Source organism: Carlito syrichta, unplaced genomic scaffold (genome assembly GCF_000164805.1).
Source record: "Carlito syrichta isolate Samal-C Ts95f unplaced genomic scaffold, Tarsius_syrichta-2.0.1 Scaffold130554, whole genome shotgun sequence".
Classification (NCBI taxonomy): domain Eukaryota; kingdom Metazoa; phylum Chordata; class Mammalia; order Primates; family Tarsiidae; genus Carlito; species Carlito syrichta.
In genome coordinates, this window is record NW_007074650.1 from 311775 (window position 1) to 332262 (window position 20488).

General features: G+C 39.3%; 1 protein-coding gene across 1 annotated transcript in view; it reads left to right on the forward strand.

The window, feature by feature from the left end:
• Positions 1–20488, forward strand: part of DCLK2 (doublecortin like kinase 2) — a 178879-nt gene that overhangs the window by 2341 nt on the left and 156050 nt on the right. The window lies entirely within an intron of this gene.

Genomic DNA, 20488 nt, shown 5'->3' on the forward strand with positions numbered 1-20488 from the left:
TGTAGAGAGAGGTCTCGCCAAGTTGCCCAGGCGGGTCTCGAACCCGCGGGCTCAGGCAATTTACTCACCTCGGCCTCCCAAAGCATGTGATTACAGGCTGAGCCACTGAGCCCGGCCGATCATGTTAAATTTTTTTTTTTTTTTTTTTTGAGTTGGAGTCTCATTCTGTCACCCAGACTGGAGTGCAGTGGCCGCTCCTGGCCACCCCAGCCTCGACCTGCTGGGCTCCGGCGATCCTTCCGCCTCAGCCTTCCAAGTAGCTGGAACTACAGGCACACGCTACCATGCCTGGCTAATTTTTTGATTTATTGTAGAGATGAGGTCTCGCTGCCCAGGTGGGTCTCGAACCCGCGGCCTCAGGCAATCCACTCACCTCAGCCTCCCAAAGGCGCGGGATTACAGGCTGAGCCATTAAGCCCGGCTCATGTTAAATTCTTAATACCAACATTTTTCTAGCCATTTCAAAACAGAGTAACCAATTTTTTGACTGACCCAGCTTTGGATTTGCAACCCTGTGGAAGGCTAGAGGTAATGCCTATTACAGAAGCACTTGTTACATGCACTTGGGATAACTGTTCTGGTGTGACCTCTGAAGAGTCCACAATGTTAATATACCTTCTCTGAAATAATCTTGAAGTAAAATTAATGTACTTCAAAGATGCATATCATCATAGGAGAGATGTTTAAGATGACCATTATGTACATTCATTAATGAGAGCACATATTATATACTGAGTCTCTTTCTGCCCAGAGGAATCATGGTCCACTGGATCTAAGTCTCAGACCGTCATTTCAACTACAAATTGATGGTTGATACATTTCCTCATTCCTTCAAATCATTCATTCATTGATATTTGGTGGATGGGGATTTGGGAAGAACACTCACTATATGAAGAGTTCAAAATATACCATAACGTGATAAACAGTAATATAGTGGTAACAAATATTTGCACAGCAGAAATGTTTTTATGGCTTTGCCCACTTGCTTGAAGAAGTTTTTAATAAAATTACTGCAAAGGAAGAAAACTTGGGCAGTCACTTTATTGTCATATGCGATTCTCTCTGACAATGGGCCCTTTGTCTAATTCTTGAATTTCTTACAAAATGAGTGAACTACCCCACTGTAATGCATTTTTTTTAAGAAAAAAAAACATCAATGCTTTCTATCACTCTAGGATGTAAATAGTTTTGACTTTTTGTTAAAATTGTATGCTCAAATGTTGGATTTATCATGTAGAAGAACTAACAGACTATCTGTGAAACTAATTGCATCAGAAAAAATTGACCAGTAGTATATTGCCCATGTTGTCAAAATTGACTGCTTTATTTCATTTCAGTTTATCATTTTTAATAAAGACCCTTCCAGGTAATATTTTACAACCTTATGTTCAGCTATTCTCTACCTCTTCTATCCCATGAAACTTGTAGTTAGAAGATGTTTCTTCTAAAATGTCTTTAGTAGAAAATGATGACTCAAGACAGCAGTATGTGAACATTCATTCAGAGCGCCACTCTCATTGAACTCACGTAACAAAAGAAATTTGCATGGCCCAGATTTTTTTCTTTTGCCTTTGACCTTCAAAGTCTCTGGAGACTAAAAACTGTTCTGGTGTTAGCTGGCACTTCTCCAGCAGTACACTAAACCAACAGACACCTTCGACTTAATGATTTATCCACCCTTGCTGGATTAAGTTTACAGAGTAGGTGCTGTGCATTCCTGTCATTCTGTTTCTTCTTCAAAACTGGATGAGGACTTCATCTCACGGTACTATGACGCAAAGCAATCAATATTGGGAAAATTAGGTTGAGCTGTCCAAAGCCGTGAACCTGCTGAGCTCAGAGTATCTGTAATAGCCAACTGAGGATATCCAGATAACTGGTTCTTAAACTCTCTTATCTGGGGCTGAGTCAGAATTCCTAGTCTTAGTTCTGTTTCATGAGTCTTCCTTCTTTCTGAGCATTTTTGGCTGTATTTATAAATTTTTTTTTTTAAAGTCAGAGTCTCACTCTGACTCCCAGGCTGGAGTGCAGTGGCACAGTCATGGCTCACCATAGCCTCGATCTCCTGGTCTCAAGCAGTCCTCCCAACTCAGCCTCCCAAGTACCTGGGAGACTACAGACATACATGCCACCACGCTTGGCTAATTTATTTTATTTTTTGTGGAGGTGAGATCTCACTATTGTCTAGTATGACACCATGATACTCTGAAACTTACAAGACAAGATCAACATTTTGTGAGGTCTTAAACTTTGGAAATGGGTATTTTATGGTCTTGTGATATGAAATAAACTAGATTCCCTTGGGCAGTGACTGTGAAACTGATTTCTTTGTTGCCTGTGGGGCTGTGAGTAGCTGCTGTGGGATCTGTACCACCTGGGCTAGGTCTTTTTTCCTCATTCCCACCTGCCCATGCTCCCTCTGCTTTTGTTTTTATGTCTCCTACTGATAAAAGTAATCTCTGCCCTAAGGATTCAAGATGACTTTCTTCTCAGCATTGCTACCTCTTGCTAGATGTTTTATGTGGAATTATTGTGTGAGGTGCTTTTCGTGTTTCATCTCATTTAACCCTTGCAATGTTCTGTGAACGTGGCTGCACTGTCTTCCCCAATTTACAGATGAGGAAGCTGACACTCACAAAGGGTAAAGAAACGGTCTCCTTAAGAGGTGAGGCTGGCACCCGAGTCCTTTCTCCCTGGCTTCTAAACTTCTGTAGTCTTAAGTGCTGCATTCTATCACCTGTGAGGAAATGGTGTCCATTCTGTGGGTGGGGCCTTCGAATGGTATCTCAGTCCATTTTCTGTTGCCGTAACAGAAGACCACAGACTGGGTAACTTCTAAAGAAAATAAATGTGTCTCTTCCAGTTCTGGAGGTTGGCAAAAGTGTGGCACACCAGCCTTGGAGAGGGTCATCCTTTGGGAGGAGAGTGAGAGGCAAAAGCAAGTGCAGGTGGTGGAGAGAGGACATCAGGTTGAAGTCTACCCCTTTTATAATTTACCCACTGCTACTGTAACAGTCTTAATCCATTCATGAGGGTAGTACCCTCAAGATCTAATCTTCTCCTGGAGGCCTCACTTTTTAATACTGTTACAATAGCAATTAAGTTTCCAACACATGAACCTCAGGGGACATACTCAAACCATAGCAGGAGGTGATTAGGTCATGAGGGCAGATTCTTCATATATGGGATTAGTGCCCATATGAAACAGGTCTGAGAGAGCTTTTTACTCCTTCTACTATGTTTGGACAAAGTGAGAAGTCACCCTCTGTGAACCAAGACATGGACCCTCGCCACACACTAAATCTGCCAACACCTTTATCTTTGACTCCTCAGCCTCCAGAACTGTGAGTAATAAATTTCTGTTGTATATAAGCTGCCAGTTTCTATTTTGTTACAGCGACTCAAATGGACTAAGTCTTCTTTGATCTCTAAAATTCAGTGATCTTGGGAAGTGCTTCTGGGACTGGGAAAGAGAAAGGATCTTGGCCTTGTCTGACTCCGTGTTTTTCTTTAAAAATTGGCTAGGAATTGTGATCAGTTGTATATACCCAGATTTAAGTGGAGTTCTTACACCACCTTGGTAACATATAGAAGAATCTTCTCCATCGACGTAGAAAGGGAAAATTACAAACCCAGCAGAGTCTGGGGTCACAGTTGTCTTGTTCACCCCTTTGTCTCATACAACAGATGCTTCTGGCATGTGGTGTTTGTTGAAATAATTTTACTTTTGTACCATGTGTAAGATATTTTAATAGGTGGAAATAGGTAGATATAGGTGTTTTTTAAAAATCCGTCTTTGTTCAATCAACTGGACAGGTGGCTGGATTTGCAGAGGCAGAATAAGTTCGTGTGAAAGGCAAATATTCCTTGGCCTTTTATATCTCAAGTTTTAGGTAACTTTTTCTTCAAGAAAAAGATACAGTATATTTATGTTTTAACAGCTTTAAGAAAAAGCAGTTAGTCAACTTCACTAGTGTCTGAGAGACCTGCCTTGAATTTTCTGTTTGGACAGCTATCATGACCAAATTCTTGTACCTTTGTTTCTTGTGTTTGTGTTTAAGTAGGATTATGGCTGGGTGCAGTGGCTCAAACCTGTAATCCCAGCACTTTGGGAGGCCGAGGTGAGAGGGTTGCCTGAGTCCAGGGGTTCGAGACCAGCCTGGGCAACTTGGTGAGACCTCGTCTCTAAAATAAATTTTAAAAAAATTAGCCGGGCGTGGTAGTACATGCCTGTATTTCCGGGTACTTGGAAGGCTAAGGCGGAAGGATCGCTGGAACCCAGCAGGTTGATGCTGGGGTGGCTGTGAGTGTGCCACTGTACTCAGCCTGGGCAATGGAATGAGACTCTGACTTAAATCAATCAATCAATCAATAAATAAATGGATTATTCTAAGCACCCTAATATTTTCAGTGTCTGCTTTTAGTTTTCTGCTGTAGCTAAAGCTTAGTTTTGTTCATCTTTAGCATTTATTCTTATTTTAAACATTGTTTATAGCACTTTTTTCATATTTAGTTTTAACACAACCTATTAACTTTTTTTGTTTTTTGAGTCAGAATCTCACTCTGTTGCCCAGGCTGGAGTGTAGTAGCACTCTGACGGCCACCCCAGCATTGACCTGCTGGGCTCTGGCAATCCTTCCACTCCAGCCTTCCAAGTAGCTAGAACTACAGGTATGTGCCACCATGCCCAGCTAGTTTTTTTATTTATTGTAGAGATGAGATCTCACTGAATTGCCCAGGCTGGTTTTCTTGCCTTGGCCTCCCAAAGTACTGGGATTACAGGCTTGAGCCACTGTGCCCAGCCAATCCGTTAACTTGTAAATTCTGTAACTCAGAAATATCTTAAGGCAAAAATTTAGATAAATACTCTTTTATCCCTTAAAACATTTCTATAATCTTATCCTAATCCAGTGCATTTGTCCTGTTTGCAGTGTTTTCCATAGCCTAAGGTAGAACACTCATTATATTGTGATTTGTGGGAAGTTTTTACTTTATAGACTGAAGGAATGGAAACATTAGTTTGGTGAAGTCAATGTAAGTACTTTTTATATACTGTAACATTTACTAATACCTCAGAGTGACTTAAATAACCTACAGTTATGACCTATGTTATCTTTTGCGTATATATTTATTAAATTATAAATTGCAACCAAAATGTATCACAATAGATGTTTTAAAATATTTTTATTGATCTCTTCCTTCACTATATATATGTTTTACAAACTTCAGACGGCTTGATTAATTTTTGAATAAAAACAATGTAATGATTTCTTAAAGGCAGTCATTATGGTTCTCTTCCCCAATATCCTTGGCTCATCATCTTGTTCTCCTAACAGTATTTTACCTCATCTGCTGAAGTGTTGTTTTGTTTTGTTTTTGTTTGTTTTTTAAGGGGGCTATAACCAAGCACAGTGGCTCATACGTATAATCCCAGCACTTTGGGAGATCAAAACAGGTGGATTGCTTTATCTCAGGAATTCAAGACCAGCCTAGACAACAGAGGGAAACCTTGTCTCTACTAAAAAATAAAAAAAATTGGTGGTGTGTGCCTGTAGTCCCAACTATTTGGGATGCTGAGGTGGAAGGATCCCCTGAACCCAGGAGGTCGAGGCTGCTGTGAGCCAAGTCTGTTGTGATCATGCCACTGCAATCCAACCTGGGTGACACAGTGAGAGCCCAATTAAAAAAAGAAGAAGAGGGGTTTATAGAAACATACTACTGATAATGCTCATGTTCATTAAGCCTGTGTGGGAGAAAGAACTTAATAAATAGCTTAATGTAAACTTGTCTCTTATTAGTTTAGTGATCAAAGCCAATAGCTGGAAAGTTCTACATAAATCTTTAAATAAACACTTAGCAGAGTCCTGGCATGCAGTGACTGCTTGATAAATGGTGGTGGTCCTCGGCATCTTATAACAAAATCTGTGTCTTTGTAACTTGTCCCCTCTAATTCTCGAGCTACGTGAGGCTCATCCTACTTATATATGGCAGCCCTTAAGGTGTTTTATTTTCAACAAACCAAAATAAAACACTAAACAAGAGGAAAAAATATGTTTTATTTTCAATTATTTTTTAATTTTATGAATAGAGATGGTAGTCTCTCTATGTTGCCCAAGCTGGTCTCAAACTCCTGGCCTCAAGCGATCCTCTTGCCTCAGTCTTCCTAGTAGCAATAATTACAGGCTCAAGCCAGCTTGCCTAGCCCTTCAGATGTTTTGAGATGGTGGTCATGCTTTTCTCTACTACAGATTGAGTATCCCTAGTCCCAATATCCAAAATCTGAAACTCTTTGAGCACTGACATTGTACCACAAGTGGAAAACTCCATGCCAGACTTCATGCAATGAGTCACTGTCACAACACAAGTGCATAACATGGTTTATTCAGCATCCTCAAGAGGGAAGTAGGACCCCACCAACCCCCTTCAGCTGTGACAAATTTCTGTGCATGCCCAGATTTCCCCATGAATGCATGCCCACAAAGGGTGAAAAAATGGCACATGTGCAGGTTAGAAGTGCCAGCAACAGATTATCCTCAGTGTCCTTTATGGGGTTAAGACTTACATGCATTACTTACTGTGTTATTTTGCTTCTTTGTTCTGTACTGTAAAATACTCTTGAAAATGTAACAAAAAAAAAATGATACCCATAGGGTAATGCAGATATTCCAAAGTCTGAAAAAAATCTAAAATTCAAAACATTTTTGGTGCCAAGCATTTTGGATAAGTGATACTTCTTATTTCCCTTTCTCTGCCATCCCCTCAACATCATCATCTCTTTTTTGAATAATTCTCTGGTTTCTGAATGTTTCATCACTTGTACTGAATTTTTCTGAGCTGTCATGATTGTCAATCATTTGCTTCAAACTGGAGGCTAAGTTTTTCTCTTAGACTCTCGGCAAGATGAAGGGGTAAGAGGGTAGGATTAAGAAATGAATGACTGAAGGAGGAAGGTGTTCAGCAGAGTTTCCAGAAGTAGGAGAAACTCTATTAAGGAAAGTTTTACCTCTGCTTAGATAAGCCAGTGGAAGGTCTGGCCCTATATGTGTTATGCCCTATTTACTTAAATATTATTAGATGGTCACATTTCAGTTTGAAGGTCTCTTTCTCAGTATCCTTAAAATCGCACTGTTTCTCAAACTTTAATAATGTTTAGCCACTTAAACGTGAAAAACAATATAAAAATCCAGCATCCAAATTGCAGGAGCTCAGTATTGCCTTATTGCTTTCATCACATAGTCACTTAAATGTTTGTAAATATAAAAGCAGGTGTGCTTATGCATATAGGTCTTACCTAGTGACACAACTCAAACAAATTGGCAATGTAAATACCAACAAAACTGCACAACCAGTAAAAATGTAAAATAGCAATATAAAGCTAGAGATTACTGTTTGCTCAAACTAAATTGGTGTTCTTAATGCGACCACAGCACTGAATGCTGAGTTAGGTGTGTTCTATTTTAGAATGCCAGGTAATGAGTCACTTTTGCACTGCTGATGAACCTTTATTCCTGCAGAGTAAAATTCTGTTCCCTGGCCTTAACTTGCTGTGAATATGTCTATTACATATATTAAGTCTACTTCTCTGTTTCCTCCTTAACTCCTAGTATAGTTATGCCAGTGGATGCCAAAGAGTTGAGACTGTGGACACTGAGTGGGTGATTGCACTTAATGTAGAAGAAGCCATGCAGATGTTCCCAAACAGGATGACATAAACATTCTGAGTTTTATCTTTAAGTACAAAATTAATATTCCTATAGTGAGCTCTTATAGATTGTAGAATATGCTTGGCTCATATGTGAGGAGGAAAAAAATACAGATCTTGGATCTGGCCTGTAAGTTCCAACCTACCCAGAGATTAGAAACAATTTCTTTCTCAGTGGATAAATGATGAAGCTTTTTGGTTAGTGGGCAGGATTATTATTATTATTATTATTTATTTTTAGCTAATTGCTTTGGTCTTAGGCTAAACTCCTCCCAAACTTCCCTATTTCTTCATAGATATTCAGCTGTTCAAAGTAGCTTTTGTACCCCTTTCTCCGTGTAAGGTATCATAGACCATACAGCTGGAGGTGAGCTTAGGAGATTACTTGGTTCAGTCTCTTGCCTTCTGTGTTGAAAGAATATCCATCTTAGAGATGAAGGCTCTCATTTTGTGTCTCCAGCCCTGCTCTGCAGGAAAGGCTATTGTATTCATTTAGCAGATATGTCAGTGACAGTCAGAGACACAGCAAATGAGTATAGGTTAGGAACAGTGTCTGGATCAGAGCAGTGAATTTTGTGTTACTTGACTAATTCCCATACGTTTAATTTATATGCAGTTTGGCCAGAAAACCAAGTAAGTTATTTGCAACAACAGAAAAATAAGTCTTACTTTTCCTTACCCTGTATTTTTCCTAACCAGCTGGATGTGGCAACTAATTTGTGATATACTTTTAGTGGAGATATATTTAAAGTTGAGATAATGCACAATGAATTATAATCCACCCAATATCTCACAAAAGTTGCACTTGATGAAAGATATCTAACCATCTTGTAGATGCAAATATGTATATTTTCCTTGATTAAATTCTTTTGGAAGTGATTTTTTTTCTTAGCTTTGAAAGTTAGGAAATAATTTAGATTTCAAAGATTTTGCTGATATTAGACCTAAAATATCTGCTGGTGTTTTCTTTCCTCTGTCTTCCTTTTTGAGTGTGTGTTTGTGAGGAGGAGTTGGGAAGTCTTTTTTTCTAAGCTTGAAGAGTCCTTGCACTTTAGATGTATAGACAGGTTTTCCTTTTCATCATAAAGTTCATTGCTTGTTTTCATTCCATGAGTTAGGTAAAATCTCAGTGTCCAAATTTTGTATAACTGAGTTTCTACCGCAAATGTCAAGATAGTTTGTAATTACAAACTAGTTTGTAGCATTGGGCAGTTAATGTAAATAACTCCTTCAGTAGAGGTGTATGAGAGATTTTATAGTAAAACTGATATAAACTAGGCTAAAAACTGCTGCTGTTAAAAATTCCAACTACATAAGAGTGTGTGTAGCTCTTTGTAATTTTTAACAGTAACTTTTTTAAAAAATTGTGATAAGAACACCTAAATGAGATCTACCCTCTTAAATTCTTTCTTTCTTTCTTTCTTTCTTTCTTTTTTTGAGTTGGGAGTCACTGTGTCACCCAGGCTGGCATGCAGTGGCACACTCACAGTCACCTCAGTGTCGACCTACTGGCCTCCAGCAATCCTTTCGCCTCAGCCTTCCAAGTAGCTGGAACTACAGGCACATGCTACCAGGCCCAGCTAATTTAAAAAAAAAATTTATTGTAGAGACGAGGTCTCGCCAAGTTGCCCGGGCTGGTCTTGAGCTCACAGGCTCAGGCAATCCACTCACCTTAGCCTCCCAAAGTGCTGGGATTGCAGGCTGAGCCACTGAGCCCGGCAACAAAATTCTTAAGTGCACAACACTATATTGTTAACTATTGGGACATTCTTATACATCAGCTCTCTAGATATTATTCTTTTATTTATTTATTTATTTTGAGTTGGAATCTCACTCTGTTGCCCAGGCTGAAGTGCAGTGGCACACTTACAGCCACCCCAGCATCTACCTGCTGGGCTCAGGGGATCCTTCTGCCTCAGCCTTCCAAGTAGCCGGAACTTCAGGCACACGTTACCATGCCCAGCTAATTTTTTGGATTTATTGTAGAGATAAGGTCTTATCATGTTGCCCAGGCTGGTCTTGAACTCACAGGGTTAGGCAGTCCTCTCACCTCTGCTTCCCAAAATGTTGGGATTTCAGACTGTAGCCATCGCGCCCAATCTAGTCATCTTCTTGTTTTAAAATTTTTGTTTATTTATCTATTTATTTATTTATAAAGATGTGGGGTGCAATTCAGTGTTAGGTGTACAAGTGTTCATTATATAGGTACCCTTGTTGATGAGGTGTACCTTTCTCTCCCTATGCAGATCTTCTTAATTACCACTCCATACCCATTGGAGAGCAGCTCCCAGTTCCCTCTGCCCTCAGCCCCTGGCAGCCACCATCTTCCCTCTGTCTCTAGGAGTTTGACTGTTTTAGAAACTTCATATAAGTGGAATCATACAGTATTTATCCTTCTGCGGGTGGCATGTTTCATTTAGCATAATAACCCCCAGGTTCATCCATGTTGTTGCATATGCCAGCATTGTCTGTTTTTTAAAGCTGAATAATATTCCATTGTATGTATACGACGTTTTCTTTGTTCATTCATCCTTCACTGGACATTTAGGTTATTTCCACATCTTGGCTACTGTGAATAATGCTGTAATTTGCATGGGAGTACTGATACTGATATCAGTTCTTTTGGATATATACCCAGAAGTAGAATTGCTAAATCATGTGGTAGTTCTATTTTTAACTTTTTGAGGAATCTTCACACTGTTTTTAATAGTAGCTGCAGCATTTTACATTTCCACCAACAGTATATTAGGGTTCCAATTCTTCTACATTCTCTCTAACCTCTGTCTTTTTTTTTAAATAATAGTCATCCTAGTAGTCATCCTCATTATAGTTTTCATTTGCATTTCCATCATAATTAATGATGTTGAGTATCTTTTCATGTGCCTGTTGCCATTTATTTATCTTTTCGGGAGAAATGTCTATTCAAATCCTTTTCCCATTTTAAAATTAGGTTATTTGCTCTTTTTAAAAAACTATTTATTATATATTTTGATTATTAAAAGATAAAAGTTGTATGCTCTTATTGATAGATGCAGAATGAAGAAAAAGCATTTGACAAAATTCACCTTTTCATGATGAAAACTCATAAACTAAATACAGAGGAATTTACCTCAAAATAATATCACACATGAAAATCCCATAGCCAACATCATAATCAGCAGTGAGAAACAAACTTTTCCCAAGATCAGGAACAAGACAAGGATGCTTGCTTTTGCCAGCTCTGTTCAACATAGTACTAGAAGTACTTGCATGAAAGAGGAATAAAAAGCATCTCAATCAGAAAGGAAAAAGTAAAATTATCTCTGCTTGCAGATAACATGATCTTATATGTGGAAAGCCCTATGTATGCCACCAAAAATTTGGCAGAACTTCTAGTAAAGTATAGCATTTTTAAAAAGAAGTAAAAAGTGGTAGAATTTATAAGCAAGTTCAGTAAAACTGTAAGATACAAAATCAGCACACTAAAATTAGTTGTGTTTTTTTATATGCTAGCAACAAACTATTGAAAAAGGAAATTAAGAAAATCCATATAAGACAGCATTAAAAAGATAAAATACTTGGTAATAAACTTAACCAAGGAGACGAAAGACGTGTACACTAAAAACTATAAAACATTAATGAAAGAAATTTTAAAAGAGAAAAATAAGTGGATAGGCATTTCATGTTTCATGAATTAGAAGACTTAATATTGTTAAAATTTCCATATTACCCAAAAGGATTTACAGATTCAGTGCACTCTCTATCACAATCCCATTGGCATTTTTTACAGAAGTAAAAAAAGCAATCCAAAATTCATATGGAACCACAAAATTCATATGGAACCAAATAGCCAAATCAATCTGGAGAAAAAAGAAAAAAGCTAGAGGCATTACACTTCCTGATTTCAAAGTATATTACACACTGGATTCGGTGGCTAATATCTGTAATCCCAGCACTTTGGGAAGCTGAGGGGGTGGTTTCTGGAGTGCAGGAGTTTGAGATCAGCCTGGACAACACAGCAAGACCCCATCTCTACAAAAAACATTTTTTTAAACCCAAAATGTATTGCAAAGATAATGTGTAATCAAATTATATTTTAGCCATTAAAATAGTATGATACTAGCATAAAAACAGATGCATAGAGCAATGTAATAGACTAGAGAGCCCCAAAATAAGCCCACATATATATGACCTTTGACAAAGATGCCAAGACTATACAATGGGGACAGGACAGATTCTTCAACAAATAGTGATGGGAAAACTGGATATCCACATGCCAAAAAAAATAAATAAATAAAGAGGAAGAAGAAGAAATTGGACCCTTATCTGCACAAGACACACAAATCAACTCAAAATGGATTAAAAGTATAAATGTAGCACCTTAAGCTGTAAAACTTTTAGAAGAAGGGAAAAGTTTTATGACAATGGTCTTGGCAGTGATTTCTTGGGTAACACCAAGAAAGCACAAGCAACAAAAGCAAGTTTGACTACATCAAACTAAAAGGCAACATAGTAAAGGAAACAATCAGCGGAATGAAAAGGCAATCTACAGAATGGGAGAAAGTATCTGCAGACCATGTATCTGACAAGAGGTTAATATCTAACTGTAAATTGAGATGAAATGCTTAAAGATTGCTGTGATTTAGCTGTTAAAAACATACATGTAAATACACACACATATATTCCACTGATTAAAAGGCATGTTAACGTTTATTGGACTACATCCCTGGATGCTTGATGTTTTAATGGTCTGAAGTGAAAAAATATACATACATATGTATTTATATGTAGGTAGGCATCCCTCATCTCCTGCTATTTTTCCTAGATGCCTTCAGATGACGTAGCATGACCCAAGAGTGTCTCAGACTATGCACAAGGTACCCTGAGCCTCCCAGGGTCATTCTATATAAACAGCAACACCACACCTACATTTTACATAGAAACAGTGTAAATCCAAACCATGAAATGTGTATTTTTGTTTTTGAAATATGCATTTTCTTTCTTTCTTTCTATTTTTTTTTTTCTGAGAGAAGGTCTCACTCTGTTGCCTAGGCTGGAATGTAGTGGTGTAGTGATGTTTCACTGAAGCCTTAATCTCCTGGGCTCAAGCAATCCTCCTGCCTTACCCTACATAAGTAACTGAAACTACAGGTGCACACCTCCACATCTGGCTAATTGGTTTTATTTTTTGTAGGGATGAAGTCTTGCTGTGTTGCCAGGCTGGTCTCAAACTCCTGGCCTCAAGCAATTCTACTGCCTCAGCCTTCCAAACTGTAGGAATTACAGGCATGAGCCACCACACCTGGCTGGAAATATGCATTTTCTTCATCACTGAGAGGCACATCTTAAGTGCCTGTTGTATACCAGGTACTGTGCTAGATGTTGGTAATATGAAGTTTTATTAAGGAGCTTACTGTCTAGGCAGTGGTTTGTAACCAGGGACTGCTTTTAGGGTCATTTATGAAATTAAAAAATCTTATCCACATGTTAGGGTCCCACCTACTTTCCAGTGATTCTGTCTCAGTTGAACTGGGATAAAGCTTGGACATCTGAACTTATGCAACAAAATCATCTGATTTTTAAAGAAACTCTCCATTAAGAACCACTGGAAGCAACAGGTAAAGAATAAGAGAAATTAGTACATTGTAAGCCTAGCATACAAAAACAGCACCCAAGAGTGACATTCTTAAATTTTTATTTTTTAATTTTTTGATATACTACAGTTTATAAAACATACATGCACAGCCCAGTGAATTATTATGAAGTGAACACTTTTGTGACTACTAGCCATGTTAAGAAATAGAATATTGCCAGCATCTGGCAAGCTCTCTCTGTGTCCCTTCCCAGTTACAGTAGTATTCTGGCTCTGACTTTTCTTTATGAAAGCATCCTAATTAACATAGTTTATGTTTTCTCTTTCAAACTCTATGGAAAATCCTACTGCATGTATGCATGTATTTTTTCCATTTTTTGCTCACCATTGTTTATAAAATGCATCCAAGTTGTTGCATATAACCCTCATTTGTTCATTTTCATTGCTGTGTAGTAGTTAATTGTATGACCATACCACAGTCTGTGTATCCATCCTCCTGTTCGTGAGTTGATTCTCATCTTTGGCTATTGAGCAGTACTTCTATGAACATACATGGGTGTGTATATTTTGCACCTATGTGCATGCTGTGCTCCAGGATGTTTTTCTGGAGTGAATTTCTGGGTCATAGGATGTGTATGTAGTTAACTTAGTACTAGATAATGCGGATCTGCTCTTCCTAAGTGATTGATTCCATTTAAAAACTTTTCAGAGGAATGTGGTGGCTCGTACCTGTAATCCCAGTGCTTTGGGAAGCTGAAGCAGGTGAATTACATGAGACCAGGTGTTCAAGATCAGCCTGGGCAACATAATGAGTCCCCATCTCTACAAAAAATGAAAAATAAATACAAATGTAAAAGTCTTTCAGTGTACAAAGTTTCCTATTACTTTACCTCCTTGCCAGGGATACTTAATCTTGATAGGTCAGTGAAAAAAGGCAAGAAAGAAGGAGGATAAGGAGGAAGGATATTGTATGCATATAAGAAGGAAAGAGAATAAAAGGGTATGATGATTTCAGAAAGAAATTGCAAATATGCTAATATGACATGAATTTAGGAATCTGTGGGGAAGTGGTAGGAAGTGAGGTCGGAAGTGTGTGCTGTGCTGAGGTGTTTGGCCTTTATCTACGGGCAATGGAGAGCCGAGAGACATTAAATCTACATTTTAGGAAATTTGTTATGACAGCTATGGGAAGGATGAGGGGGTGAGGTCCAGATACAAGCAGTTTAACTGCTCAAGTCCAGGGAGAAATTAGAGGTGGCAGGGTAGAAGGGACTGGTTTCCATAGGTGTTTAGACCAAAGTAAACTATTTTGCCAATTCTACTGAATGTGTGGAAAAGGAGCAGAGAAGAAGCTCAGCTTTTGCTTAGGTGACTGTATATGTGGTGATTCATCCAATTCATTGGGGAATTCAGGAAGTAGATAGTTTGAGGTCAGGGTGGCAAAAGTGGAAAGTGAAATCAGTTTTAGACATGTAGCACGTGAAACAGCCATAGATGATCTTGCTAGAGATGCTCTGCAAGTGGCTTGAACTCAAGAGAAAGGTGCAGGCTGAAGGTGTCCTCAGCGTTTGAGTTGTGGGGGTGCAGGCGGTGGCTGGAGCTGTGGGTGAGGATGCAGCTGCTCAGAGAAAGTCAGAGGAGGATGAGAGATGCTTGGATGTGTATGGAGAGGGGATCCTGAATTTAGGAACCTGTGGGGAAGTGGTAGGTGAGGTTGGAAGTGTGTGCTTCCTCTCTTTTTACTAGAAATTAGATCATGGAAGCTAAGGAAAAAGGGATTTGCAAGAAGAGAATTATGACTGGTTTCAATGCCCTCAGAAGGCACCAAATGAAATTAGACAGAAAACGTGCTTTGCATTTGGCAGTTAGGAAGAAAGCGCTCGGGGACCAGAGTGAGCAGCCTTGCAGCCAGCGGAGTGCAGGGAGCAGAAGCCACGCTGTAGCGGCTGAGGAACAGACAGGAGAAACCACAGATGAGAGCTGGCAGTGAATGGAAGCCAGCAGCATGTGAGTAGGGTGGAGAGTTTCAGGTGGGAAACACTGTCTAATCCACTGAGAGGGCTAGTAACACAGAGGAGAGAAAAAGAATGGCCCTGGCACCCCAGCATGAGGGGAGGGAAAGACCCAAGTCCTGACAAAGAGACTTAACTTTGAATAAGAGGAGAGCATGTCTGTCACTAAGAGGGAAAGGAGGTGGGGAAAATCGACACAGATAGAAATTAATTTATAAGTATGAAGGCTTTCAGAGAACAAAAACTTGGGAGTTCCTTGCTTTTAAGAGCCTCTTGAGTAAGGGTGAAAGTTAGTGGCCTCCCAAACAGATGATTGCAGACACTTAGTATGTCAACCTGCTAAATGAGAAGTAATGCAGATCTTTGAATAGATGTCAATGTTAAGAATATCCTTTGAGATATTCTTTGGATGTCAGTGAGTATATCCTTTGAGACTCCTTCCAGAGGCAAGGCTATTTTAAAAAGGCTTTTACTGGGCTAGGTGGCTCAGTCTGTAATCCCAGCACTTTGAGAGGCCCAGGCAAGTGGATTGCCTGAACCTGCAGGTTCAAGACCAACCTGGTCAACATGATGAGACCTCGTCTCTATAATAAAAAATTAGCTAGCCATGGTAGCGTGTGCCTGTCATACTAGCTACTTGGAAGGTTGAGGTGGAAGAATCGCCTAAACCCTGCAGGTCAAAGCTATGGTGGCCATGAGCGTGCCACTACACTCCAGCCCGAGCGACAGAGTGAGACTCCAACTCAAATTTTAAAAAAAGTAAAAAAAGAAGAAAGACTTTCTATTCCATTACCAGGCCTGAAACCAGTTATGCTATACCTTGTGCTTCTATTCATCTTCCTTCAATACAAAAAGCAACACCCTCTTTATATGTAATATTCACAGGAATTTGCAAAATGGTTCCCCCCAGTCTCTTATGTCAAAGAACTGGAGAGAAAGGAAAGGTGAGGGAGGGAGAATGAATATGTATACATGTATTGCAATTCCCTTCAGCCAGAGACCACTGGGAACATACCTATAGTTGAGTAAGTTAGGGTTATTACTCTTTGCAGTGAGGAAGAGCTACCATGGGGTGTCCTAGTAGGAGGGCATTAGAACCTATCGTAGAGTTGGGGCTTTGGTTGGGTAATTTTAGGGAGGATCTAAGGAAGCAAGAACTCGCTCTGTATTGGGTGATGTCAAAGGGACAATTCTGTGATTGGATACCTCTATAAATCTTATTTACCGGGAGGGCAGATTAGATTCTGGAAAAGACTATAATTGGTCAAGAAGTGACAGTCACCCATTTAGTGCAAGAGAGGGATGTTTGGTACTGTGAGTTGCACAGTGGCCTTGTTTTCTGTCACTTTATCATAATAAAGCCTCAGTGACTTTGTTTGATATAGTCTGTGAGATTATGTCCAACAAAAGAACAAAATAGCTCAACTCTAAGTCTCAGGCCAGCTTATAATAACATTGAGGTCTAGCTGTGAAACACCGGTTCTGGACATCAGGGACTGCTTTATTTTTTTGTATATCTATATATGAAAAAATACATGTGGGCCAGGTGTGGTGGCTCACGCCTGTAATCCCAGTACTTTGGGATTGCTGAGGCAGGAGGATCACTTGAGCCCAGTAGTTTGAGACCAACCTAGGCAAAACAGCAACATCTCATCTCTACCAACAATAAAATAAAATAAAATAATTAACTGGACATGGTGGCTTGCACCTGTAGTCCCAACTACCCAAGAGGCTAAGGTGGAAGAATTGCCTGAGCCCTGGAGGTTGAGGCTGTGGTGAGCTGTGATGGTGCCACTGCACTCCAGCCTTGGTGATAGTGTGAGACCCTGATTTAAAAAAAAAAAAAAACAAACAGAAAAAGAAAAATGAATACATCTATATGATACACATACTCATATCCTAGCTTAACTCATAATTTTTAAATGAGATCTTATTCTTTTCTTGTTTTTGTGAGTGCAGTTTTGACATGTATTGGCAATAGTTAAAGAAATGTGTCCTTATAATGTCGTATTTTATCAGTATTAAGACTCATTACTTTAGGATGTACTTTTTCAGCCATGACAGTAGCATAAAATGTACTGCCACTTGGAAAACTCATTATATTTCTGGGAAATGAGCAAAAAACAGAAGATTCTTGCATTTATCCAGGTGGGATGTGGGTGGTGGTGAGGGCAGAGAGGAGGAGAATTTTTAGAACTATTTAGAAGATAGAGTAGACAGAACTTGATGCCAGAATGTAGTAGGCAGAGAAGCCAGCAGAGTGAAGGATGCCTCCTAAGTTTCTAGCTGCATAAAGTATGAAGTCATGCTCTCCTTGCCAGGATGGGAGAAAGGAGAGAGCCCCAAGTTGGCAGGGGCGTCACTAATCTTAAATAAGAATCCCTACAGTAGGAATAACCTGGGTAGAGGAAGGCTGATTGCTTCTAATCTATCTTATAGGTGCCTAGTACATAACCAAGAATGATTCTTGACTGACTAACAACATCAAGAGCTGTAACTGCCCAGGGATCCAACAGCTTAAGGTCTTTTGTCAGCATATTGTCTCTTTGTAAGCAAATCTATGTAAGAGACACAGTTACATTAGGAGATTGTGGGATCTGGGTGGAGACATAACAAGGGTATTTTGGTGATGGTTGTCATCAAGATATGACATCTGTCCTTTAGGGATTTATGTGCCCAGGATACAGAAACATAGATGTAACCCCCAAACCATGTCCTGAGCCTGTGTTGGGTGCCAGGATTACCAAAGTGGGTTTCATATCATGTCAGTACCTAGCATGAGTAGGTCCTTTTTTTTCTGGAGATTGTTTCAGTGCATTTGTCCACTTCATGATGGGTGATTTACGAGCACACCTGCCCACACCATGGCAGTTTTGACCAAAATCAGCATGACTCCCTTACCCCACCCTCTCTATTCACCTCATTTCACCCTGAGTGACTTTTTTTTGTTTCCCAGTGGAAAAAAGTTCTCAAAGGGAAACATTTTCCTGCTGTGGAAGAGGTGAAACAAAAAAATGGCAGAAGCACTAAAAGGCATCGACATTGACAAGTTCAAAAACTGTTTTGAGCAGTGGAAAAAGAGTCTCAATGGGTGTATTGCAGCAAACAGAGTACTTTGAGTTTAAACCTGTAAGAGTAAATACACAATTTTTTTTTTTTTTGGAGTTGGAGTTGGAATCTCACTCTGTCGTCCAGGCTGGAGTGCAGGTGAAACAAAAAACAGCAGAATCACTGAAAGGCATCAACACTGATGAGCTCAAAAACTGTTTTGAACAGTAGAAAAAGCATCTTGATGGGTGTATTGCATCAAACGGAGAGCCCAGCGTCAACCTGCTGCTTCACCCTTCCAAGCAGCCAGAACTACAGGCGTGGGCTACCATGTTTGGCTACTTTTTTTGATATATTGTAGAGATGAGGTCTCACCAAGTTGCCCAGGCTGTTCTCGAACCCCTGGGCTCAGGTAATCCTCTCACCTCAGCTCCCCAAAGTGCTGGGATTACAGTCTTGAGCCACCGTGCCTGACCAATTTCTTATAAATAAATTCCAGGTGTTTTGAGATCACCCTTGTATAATTAAATTTTTATCTTTGGTAAAAATAGTAAGAATTTTTCAGTGTGAGTGTTACTTTCTCTGTGAAATTAAAGCAAGCCCATGAGTACGTCTTTTGCCCATTAATACATCTGATGTATAGGGGAACCCCCCAAAAGCAGAATTTATTTATAAAAGTCTGTGTATTTATAAAATATCCTTACATGTTTAAACTTCAGTCATCTTCAAAGTACTCTCTTTTTGATGAAATACACCCATCGAGACACTTTTTCTACTGCTCAGAATAGTTTTTTAGGTTCATCAGTGTTGATGCCTTTCAGTGCTTCTGTTGTTTTTTGTTTCACCTCTTCCACATTGACAAAGTATTTCTCTGTGAGGACTTTTTTCATCCGGGGGAGCAAAAAAAGTCACTCAGGGTGAGATTGGGTAAACAGAGAGAGTGGGGTGCTGGATCGTGCCATTTTTGGTCAAAAACTGCTAAACAGCACGGTGTGGGCAGGTTGTTCATGTAAATCACCCATCATGAAATGGGCAAATGCGTTGAAAGAATTAAAAAAAAAAAAAGTCCTTGAAGCTGAATGCAGCCTCTCACAGCAACACTACCTGGTACACTGATGCTGATGGGTTCCTAGAACACTTACCTAGTTAGGGAAAGTCTATACTAACAAGGGGCTTGCTCTCCAAAAAATAATTTCAGGTTTGTTTTGGTCCCCCTCATATAGTTCTGTTTTATTAAACTGATACCTCTTTTTTAAATTACTTGCTATTTTCCCACATGATCATACTGTGAGAAATGATTTGGAGAAGGCTACAGAGATGAAAACTAACTAAATGGTGATGGGTGGGCTAGGTTTTAGATTACTGATATAGAAGCAGTGTAAGCCTGTGATTGGTTATCTAGTCATTTTGGGCAGTGCCCAAATTATACTCTTAAATAGAGGACATTGCTCTTCTTTTTAAATCCCTCTTGTACGCCTGATCTGTTCCTGAATTATTCATGTGCCTCTGGGAGTCTCTAAAGTTCTCCATTAATCAGGATTTCAAGAACATCATGATAATAGTTAAATATAGCATTTATATTAATAGGATTTCTTCAGGAATCCCCTTTCACTATTTTGGTTATTTTTGTTTTAAGCATCTGTAATATTTAATGCTCATATAATACTATATTAATAATGAGTCTGAATATGTGAAAATATAATGGATTCTTTTTTGAGTTCCGACATATATATATATATATATATATATGTATATATAATATATATATATATATTTTTTTTTTTTTTTTTTTTTTTTTTTTTTTTAGTTGTAGTCTCACTCCATCGCCCGGGCTGCAGTGCAGTGGCACACTCACGGCCACCCCAGCATTGACCTGCTGGGCTCCGGTGATCCTTCTGCCTCTGCTTTCCACACAGCTGGAACTACAGGCATGTGCTACCATGCCTGGCTAATTTTTTGATTTATTGTAGAGATGAGGTCTCACCAGTTTGCCCAGGCTGGTTGCGAACCCATGGGCTCAGGCAATCTTCTCACCTCAGCCTCTCAAAGTGCTGGGATTATAGATTTGAGCCACCTGGCTGAATTACAAGATATCTTAGAGAAAAATCTCTGAGTATAATTCTCTTGTATGTCAAAAAATCAAGAGCAGAAGAA